Here is a 9,149-nt window from a genome sequence, read left to right as displayed (position 1 = left end):
TTTTTGCTCTTCTGATTGAGTTCTTTTTGCTTCCTCATATTTCATTTCATTGATTTGATTCTCAGAATTCTCTACTCTACTGTTGAATCCCTAGAAATTATTCTTCATTTCAGTTAGTGTACTGGTATGCTTAATTTCTGAATGGTCCTTTTTTATGTCTTTGAAATTCTCACTAAGATTCTTGTCTTGCTAAGTCCCTCGAAGCTCTCATTAAGGACCTTGAGCAACCTATTAAGCATTGTTTTGAACTCTGTATCCATTTTGCTTCCATTTTTTCCCCATTTGTAACATGTTTCATTGTCTCCTCATTTTGATTGCTTCCCTGTGTTTATTTCTATGTATTAGGTAGATCTGTTATGTCTGCTGGACTTAGTAGAGTGGCCTTGTATAGTAGGTGTTCTGTAGGGCCCAGTAGCTCAGCCTCCCCAGTCACTCTAGGAGCACCTTTGTGTGGGCTGTGTGCACAGTCTTGTATTTTTGTTGTAATTTTTTGTGTGGTACTGTGTGCTGTTTGTGCTTTTTGGTCTCATAGTTTTGTCTTCTTTTTCTCTAAAAGGCACTGCAAATTGTATAAATGTCAGACCTCACAAAACTACTCACACTGCTCCACTAGGCATTTCTCACAATGCATTGCATTTGCTTACATATACTCTTCCTCTAGAGGCATGTCTCATTCTCCTTGCATCCCTAAAACTTAACAGGGCCTGGTAAGCCCCCATTAAGTGTGCACTGAATTGAATCAAATAAGAATAGGAATAAAGTCTTGTTACTAGCATTTTTCTGATTCTCTATAACCCGTAGCTTATTGACTAAAACATTTAACTTCTGTCTTTCCCAAGCTTAACACTCAATGAAAACCCCCCTTTATCTCCAAAAGCCTGAAAGAGTGGTGTGTACAGATTTCTTTCTGAATCAGCATGAAGAGGAAAAGGAGAAGATAAATCGCATGCAGTTTGCAGTGGGGTCTCATGGTGAGGAGTCCAAATGACCACCATGACTCAGCTGTACACTTGGGGTCAGCCATGGTTCCCTCCTCCCCTTTCTCTCTCCTATCCATCCAATCCACTGTAAGTCCCACACAAAAAGTTCTAAACTTTTGGTGCTCTGAATTCTTTGGTGTCTCACAAAACCTACTGCTCCTTCTGAGAATTAGAAAAATGCATAAGGTAAAATATATAGGATTTCAAATGAAATCAATTATATTGAAATACATTCATCAAAAGTATTTGAATTGTGCTAATAGTAGTCTATGGGCTTCTTCAGCACATTATTATTTAAGATCAAGCAAAGGTCTGATGACGACTGTCATCTCAAAGCCATCGTGAGTAAAACAGTATTTTAAGAGATCTGCAACAACTGTACAGAATATGGAAATAGCTGTGCATTCCATTGATGACAGAGCCCAAGTACTGTTGTGCCATTGTGGTTTGTTGCCTACATTCAAGATAGGAGGAAATACTAGGTTTTTGGTCAGAGGATAGCAAATATCGAGACATAATCCCAAATTCATGGACCCCTTCCCCCCGAATTCTATACCCAGACCCCTTGAAGGGTGGTGTGTGGAATCCAGGTTCCTGTTCTAAAATATTAATTGAACCAGAAAACCTCTTTTGGGTTTCATCACATTTGTAATGGAATCTAACTCCTTGTCGTGGTCCTGCGTGAGCCAGCCCCCTGCTTGCCTCTCCTTCCTCACCTCCCTTGACTTCCTCTCTCCCTAACTCTAATCCAGCCACACCAGTCTTCTTCCTGTTACTAAACCCAGAAAGAAGTCCCCATCTCAGGGCCTTTGCACTTGCTGCTGTTTTGTACCTTCCTTTCCTTCTTGGTCTGCACATGACTGGCCCCTCCTAGTCACTCAAATCTTTATCAAATGCCTCCTCCTCAGGGAGGTCTCCCCTGGCCACCAATCTGGTAAGGAGTCTTCCTTTCCTTTGATCTCATTGATAATCCATTCATTGTTTAATAACATGCTATTTAGCCTCCATGTGTTTGAATGTTTTGGGGTGTTTTTACTGTAGTTGCTTTCTAATTTCATTCCACTGTGATCTGAGAAGATGCTTGATATGATTTCAATCTTCTTGAACTTGTAGAGACTTATTTTGCATCCTAACATGTGGTCTATCATTATGAATGATCCATGTGCATTTGAGAAGAATGTATATTCTGCAGCTTTTGGGTGAAATATTCTATAAGTGTCAATTAAATCCATCTGATCCAGTGTGTCCTTTAGAGTCACTGTTTCCTTGTTAATTTTTTGTCTGGAAGATCTATCCAGTGATGTCAGCGGGGTGTTAAAGTCCCCTACTATGACTGTGTTGTTGTCGATCTCTCAAAGTCCTCTAGAAGTTTTTTAAAAAAATATTTTTATTGGTATCAGAGAGGAAGGGAGAGGGAGAGAATCACCGATTGGCTGACTCCTGCATGCCCCTCCTGGAATTGAACCTGGGACCCTTGAGTCCACAGGCCGATGCTCTATCCAGTGAGCCAAACCTGCTAGGGCTAGAAGGTTGTTTTTTTTAAAAAATATATATTTAGGTGCTCCTATATTGGGTACATATATACTTCTCAGGGTTATATCCTCTTGTTGGATCGATCCCTTTAGTATTATGTAGTGACCTTTGTTGTCTCTTATGATGACCTTCATTTTGAAGTCTATTTTGTCAGATATGAATATTACTACTCCAGCTTTTTTTTCTTTTCCATTTCCATGGGAATTTTTTTTCCATTCCTTCATTCTCATTCTGTGTGAGTCTTTTATTCTGAGGTGGGTCTCTTGTAGACAGCATATAATTGGGTCATGTTTTTGTATCCATTCAGCTACCCAATGCCTTTTGATTGGGGCATTTAATTTATTTACATTTAAGGTTATTATTGATAGGTACTTAATTATTGTCATTTTAATTCTGTATGGCTAGGTTTCTCTTTCTATTTCCTCTTCTCATTACAGCAGTCCCTTTAGTATTTCTTGTAATGCTGGCTTGGTGGTGATATACTTATTTAGTGTTTTTTTTTGTTTGTTTGTTTGTTTTTGTTTTTGGTCTAGGAAGCTCTTTATTTGACTGTCTATTTTGAATGATATCATTGCCGGATATAGCAATCTTGGTTTCAGATCCTTGCTTTTCATTACTTTGAGTACTTCATACCATTCCCTTTTGACTTGTAGAGTTTCTGATGAGAAATCAGGTGTCAGCCTTATGGGAGCTCCTTTGTAGGTAACAGTTTTCTCTTGCTGCCTTTAAGATTCTCTCTTTGTCTTTAATTTTTGGCATTTTAAGTATGATGTGTCTGGGTGTGGGCCAGTTTGGGTTCTTGCTTGGGACACTCTGTGCCTCCTGAACTTTTTTCTTTACCAGGTTAGGGAAGTTTTCTGCTTTTATTTCTGCAAACATGTTCTCTATTCCTTTCTCCCTTTCTGCTTCTTCTGGCACACCTACTATTCGAATTTTGTTACATTTCATGTTGTCCCACAGGCTCCCTTAAGCTCTCCACCTGTTTCTTAATTGTTTTGTGTTTTTTTTTTTTTTGGTTTTATGGTTTCTTGATTTTTTTTCAACCCTGTCTTCTAATTCACTGAGTCAATCCTCAGCTTCCCCTTATCTGCTGTGTATTCTTTCCAATGTGTTCTTTATTTGTGCTATGTCATTCTTTATTTCTGTTTTCATAGTTATATCTTTACTCATGCTGCTGAGCATCTTTACCATAATTATTCTGAACTCTATATCAGATAAATTTCTTATCTCCATTTCATTTATCTCTTCTTCTGGAGAATTCTCTTGTTCTTTCATTTGGGGTTGTTTCTTTGTCTCCTCATTTTGGCTGCCTGTTTGGGTTTGTGACTATGTATTAGATAGATCTGCTACACCTCTCAATCTCTAGTGCAGGACAGTGTCAAATGCTGTTTCTGACTAATTAGATCAGGCAAAGACTCAAAGCCTCCAGAGACTGGCTCTGCCTACAGACTGATAGGATTCCATCTTGAATAGCCCTCAAACAATCACCCACAGGTGTGGTGAGAGTTTTTTCAACCAGGTGGGGCAATTGCTTCTGCCTGGAGGTTATTATTCTCAGTCTCTTAATGGGCCTCAGAAACTCCACACCTTGAGGCAAGGTGTTTTCCAATAGGGTGGGTCAACTGTCTTCCCCCTAGGCCAGTGGTTGGCAAACTGTGGCTTGGCAAACCACGGCTTGTGAGCCACTTCCACAAAATACCAACTTCTGTGCATGGGCCATGAGGTTTCAATCACACTGTACGTGTGTGCCCGCATGTGGTATTTTGTGGAAGAGCCACACACAAGGGGCCAAAGAGCCGCAGTTTGCCAACCACAGCCCTAGGCAAAGCTGCCTGTATAGCAAATGTCTGCATGAGAAAGGTGACCCCCATAGCGTGAGGGAATGACTCAGCACAGGAAACCAGGGTCTCTGCCTTCTGAGTTCTAACCCCAGAGCCACCAATCCTGGCTTCTGCTCACACAACTTCAGTCCACTGTGCCCTCCCTCTGCCAGAGCACAAGGTGAGTAGCTCCACAGGGAATTTTGTGCATTAGCCCTTTAAGATATGCCTGTATTACCAGTTGTCTCTCCCTGGCAGACAGCAACCCTGCTCTTTTCATAGCTAGATGTTATGTGGGTACCCTTCTCAGTTCTGGTTCTCTTCTGAGAGGCCCAGCTTGGGGATTAGACCCCAGAGTTCTCAGTGCCAATCCTCCACAGCTAAGATATCTCTCTGGAACTTCAGTTTTTGTCTGTGGGTGCCTGGGCAACCCTTTTGTGTCTCCGTTCCTCCTACCAGTCTCTATGTGGTCTCCACTTTCTGTCCTTGGTTATTAGAGTTCTCTCCAGCTAGTCTTCTGTTGATTATTCAGGAAGTTTTTCTGTATTTTAGTTGTAATTCCAGTTTTGTCCTAGGAGCGTATCTGTGCAGCATCCACTTACTCTGCCACCATTTTTTAATTTATTTTTATTTTTATTTTTTTTATTATTAGTTAAGGTATTACAAATGTGTCCTCATCCCCCCATTAACCCCCAACCTCCCCCCCCCCCAACACAAACTCATGCTCCCATCCCCCTGTTGTCCATGTCCATTGGTTTGGCTTATATACATGTATACAAGTCCTTCGGTTGATCTCTTCCCCTTACCCCCGCCCTCCCCTACTTTCCTTCTGGGGATTGATAGCCTGATCGCTGTTTCTCAGTCTTTGGGTCTGTCCCTTTTCATCAGTCTATGTTGTTCTCTATAATCCACAAATGAGTGAGATCATGTGGTATTTATCTTTCTCTGACTGGCTTATTTCACTTAGCATAATGCTCTCCAGTTCCATCCATGCTGTTGCAAAAGGCAAGAGTTCCTTTTTTTTTTTATCGCAGCATAGTATTCCATTGTGTATATGTACCACAGTTTTCTAATCCACTCATCTGCTGATGGGCACTTAGGCTGTTTCCAAATCTTAGCTATGGTGAATTGTGCTGCTATGAACATAGGGGTGCATATATCCTTTCTGATTGGCGTTTCTGGTTTCTTGGGATATATTCCTAGTAGTGGGATCACTGGGTCAAATGGGAGTTCCATTTTTAGTCTTCTGAGTTAGCTCCATACTGTTCTCCACAGTGGCTGCACCAGTCTGCATTCCCCCCAGCAGTGCACCAGTGCTCCTTTTTCTCCGCATCCTCTCCAGCACTTGTCGTTTGTTGATTTGTTGATGATAGCCATTCTGTCAGGTGTGAGATGATAACGCATTGTCGTTTTGATTTGCATCTCTCGTATAATTAGTGACTTTGAGCAGGTTTTCATATGTCTTTCGGCCTTCTGTATGTCCTCTTTCGAAAAGTGTCTATCTAGGTCCGTTGCCCATTTTTTTATTGGATTGTTTATCTTCCTTTTGTTAAGTTTCATGAGATCCCTGTAAATGTTGGAAATTAAACCCTTATCGGTGGTATCATTGGCAAATATGTTCTCCCATGTAGTGGGTCTTCTTGTTGTTTTGTTGATGGTTTCCTTTGCTGTGCAAAAGCTTTTTATTTTGATGTAGTCCCATTTGTTTATTTTCTCTTTAGTTTCCATTGCCCTAGGAGCAGTATCAGAGAAGAAATTTCTTCGGCATATGTTTGCGATTTCGCTGCACCATTTTTTTTTTTTAAATCTTCCTTTCCCTCAGTCACTCTCTAGTCCATTACATTCTTTTATTTCCTTCATAGCAACTGTCAGCCTGCTGTCTGTCTCCCCAACTAGAGAGGGTGCCAGCTCCTTGAGAGCACAGACTTGTCTGCCTTGTTCCTCTTTGTATCCCCAGGTAGAAAGGTGCCTGGACATGGAGGATGTTCACAAAGTTTGTTGACTAAAGGAATTAAAGAAGGAGAAAGAGATGATTCCGAGTGAACAGTGAGCTGATTCAGGACTGGGTTGGCCAGCAGGTGGCCCCATTTCTCTACAATTTAGAGAGAGTGTGAGCTCTGAAGGCACTTGGGGGCACAATGTAGGTTTATCAGTTAGAACAAATGTACCCCTCTGGTGTGGATTGTTAACTAAGGAGGCTGTGCATGTGTGGGGCATGGGAATATGGGAAATCTCTGTACCTTCTTATTTTTGCTGTGAAACTAAAACTGCTTTAAAAAAACTATTGCACAGCTCTAGCCGGTTTGGCTCAGTGGATAGAGCTTCGGCCTATAGACTGAAGGGTCCTGGGTTTGATTCCGGTCAAGGGTACATGCCTGGGTAGTGGGCTTGATCCCCAGTGGGGGGAGTGTAGGAGGCAGCCAATTAATGATTCTCTGTTATCATTGATGTTTCTTTTTCTTCCTCTCCCTTCCTCTCTGAAATAAAAAATATCAAAAAACCTCCCAAACTATTGCACAGCTGGTGTGGTTCAGTGGTTGAGCATTGACCTATGAACCAGGAAGTCATGGTTCTATTCCTGGAGAGGGCACATGCCCCGGTTATAGGCTTGATTCCCAGTAGGGGGCATGCAGGAGGCATCAATGATTCTCTCTCACCATTGATGTGTCTGTCTCTCTCTCCCTCTTTTTTTTTTTTTTTTAAATATATTTTATTGATTTTTTACAGAGAGGAAGGGAGAGAGATAGAGAGTTAGAAACATCGATGAGAGAGAATCATCGATCAGCTGCCTCCTGCACATCTCCTACTGGGGATATGCCCGCAACCCAGGTACATGCCCTTGACCGGAATCGAACCTGGGACCTCTCAGTCCACAGGCCGACGCTCTATCCACTGAGCCAAACCGGTTTCGGCTCTCTCTCCCTCTTCCTTCTTCTCTGAAATCAATAAAAATATATTTTCAAAAAAGAAATAAACTGTTCAAAAAATCATTTGTGGGCAGGAAGCTGTTCATGCTATGATAAGGGGGAGAGGTGGCATCAGAGTGCATTAACTTTGTAGGAAAAAACCCAATTCCTAGGAATCAGAATGTGTTTACTTAAGTAATTTATTCTGATCTCCTGGAGAGAAACTGAACGCAGGTTCTGTCCAATGCGAGCACCTATTCTTGGGTAAGAAGACATAGTTGGACAGAGATAGGCACAGTTCAAGGTGATCAGACCTGTGAAGAAGGGACAAAGTGCTCCTAAGGAATGTGGAGAACTCTGCCTAAGGGGCATATCAGAGACATTATTTTAAGTTAGAAGAAAAGGATGAATAAGCTTTTGGGAAGAGCGCAGGATCTCATGGGGGTCTATGCAGGGCATGTGTGTATGCAAACATATGCTGGAGACTGCAGACCCAGTTACACATGGACCAGGCAACCAGCAGCTCAGTAGAAACTGGATGGAGATGGGTGGTATGATGTCAGTTCTGCACTGGACAAGGAGTGTGGTCAGGACTGGATCAGGTTCATGTAGGGCTGACGTCAGAGAAGCATGGATTTCCACAGGGCAGAATATGAAATGAGCTTCTGAAGTAAAACCTGGGTAGTTATGGGGGAGAAGTCTTGTTTGGAGAGAGAGGAGTAGGGATGGTGCTCCAACTTTGGGATCTCATTGGTTATTTCTGCAGAATGTCAGGATGGTACATGAAGGAAGCTTAGAAGAGATATGCCCTATTGGACCGAAACACCTTTCCTTGCCCTGCAATGGGAAATGGAAAAGGGGTGGCATATGAAACAGTCAGTGCTCACAGTCCATTGGCTGTAGTATCTGAGGGCTAGTCAGAGGCCAGAAGCCCAGTGGGTCTCTACAACTGCAGGTGAAAGTTTCTGCACCCAAAGAGGCAGGGACATATAGGAACATAAGCAATTCTTAAATCTGCCCCTTTTCCCAAAGCTGACTTCTGCAGAACCTACTCACCCTCCCTCAGCACCAATGGGAAGCCCTAACGATTTGATAGACACATAGGCCTGAATATATGTTTTGTTTGGCCTACAGAGGATTTAGGGAAGAAAACTGAACCAACATTTGAAAATTAGGACGTTTTACATAGAAATCTAGTTTTCCAGATTCTCTTGAAAAAATCAGAAGATATGGCAAAACTGAGCCTACATTCCCTCCTGCCTGGCAATAATCTATTAGGGCCAAAAGGAGGCTTCCCTGTAAGGTAGGGCACGTTTTCTAGGGCTCACCTGGCCGCCTTTACTCATTTATATGACCTGCTTGGCCCTATAGTTCACTTCAGTTTGTGGCCCTCTGGACAGTTGAACACTGTCTATGCCTGGCACAGAGCAGGCACTTAATTACTGAACAGTGAATCTCCCACTGTCTCCCTCTAGCACTCCTCCTTATCTGGCCATAAGAAATACATGTTTGCATTTATCTGTGTAGTTCCTGAATAATCGATTTTCACTTTGAGAATTAAAATGAACAAGTCCTTTCTGTCAATCAGGATAGACTAGGTTTGGCTTTGGTAACAAACAATACCCAAATCTCAGTGGCTTAAAACAACAAAGCTTTATTTCTTCCTTACTCACAGAAACCTAGACACAAAATGAAAATACTCTTCTGTTTTTGCATGCATGGAGACAGACATAAATGCACAGGTATGTACAGAATCACATGTCAAATAAATATCCTGGAACATGAATTCATGCAAAAACCTATTCTGAAGCTTAAATTGCACAGTTCTATCTTTGTTGGGATATTAAAAAAGTCCCAAGACCCAAGGGGGTAAGAGCATATCCACCATTGGCTAAGGAAATGCCCATGCT

This window comes from Myotis myotis, unplaced genomic scaffold (assembly GCF_014108235.1).
Source record: "Myotis myotis isolate mMyoMyo1 unplaced genomic scaffold, mMyoMyo1.p scaffold_m19_p_19, whole genome shotgun sequence".
Lineage (NCBI taxonomy): Eukaryota > Metazoa > Chordata > Mammalia > Chiroptera > Vespertilionidae > Myotis > Myotis myotis.
This window is presented reverse-complemented; position numbering follows the sequence as displayed.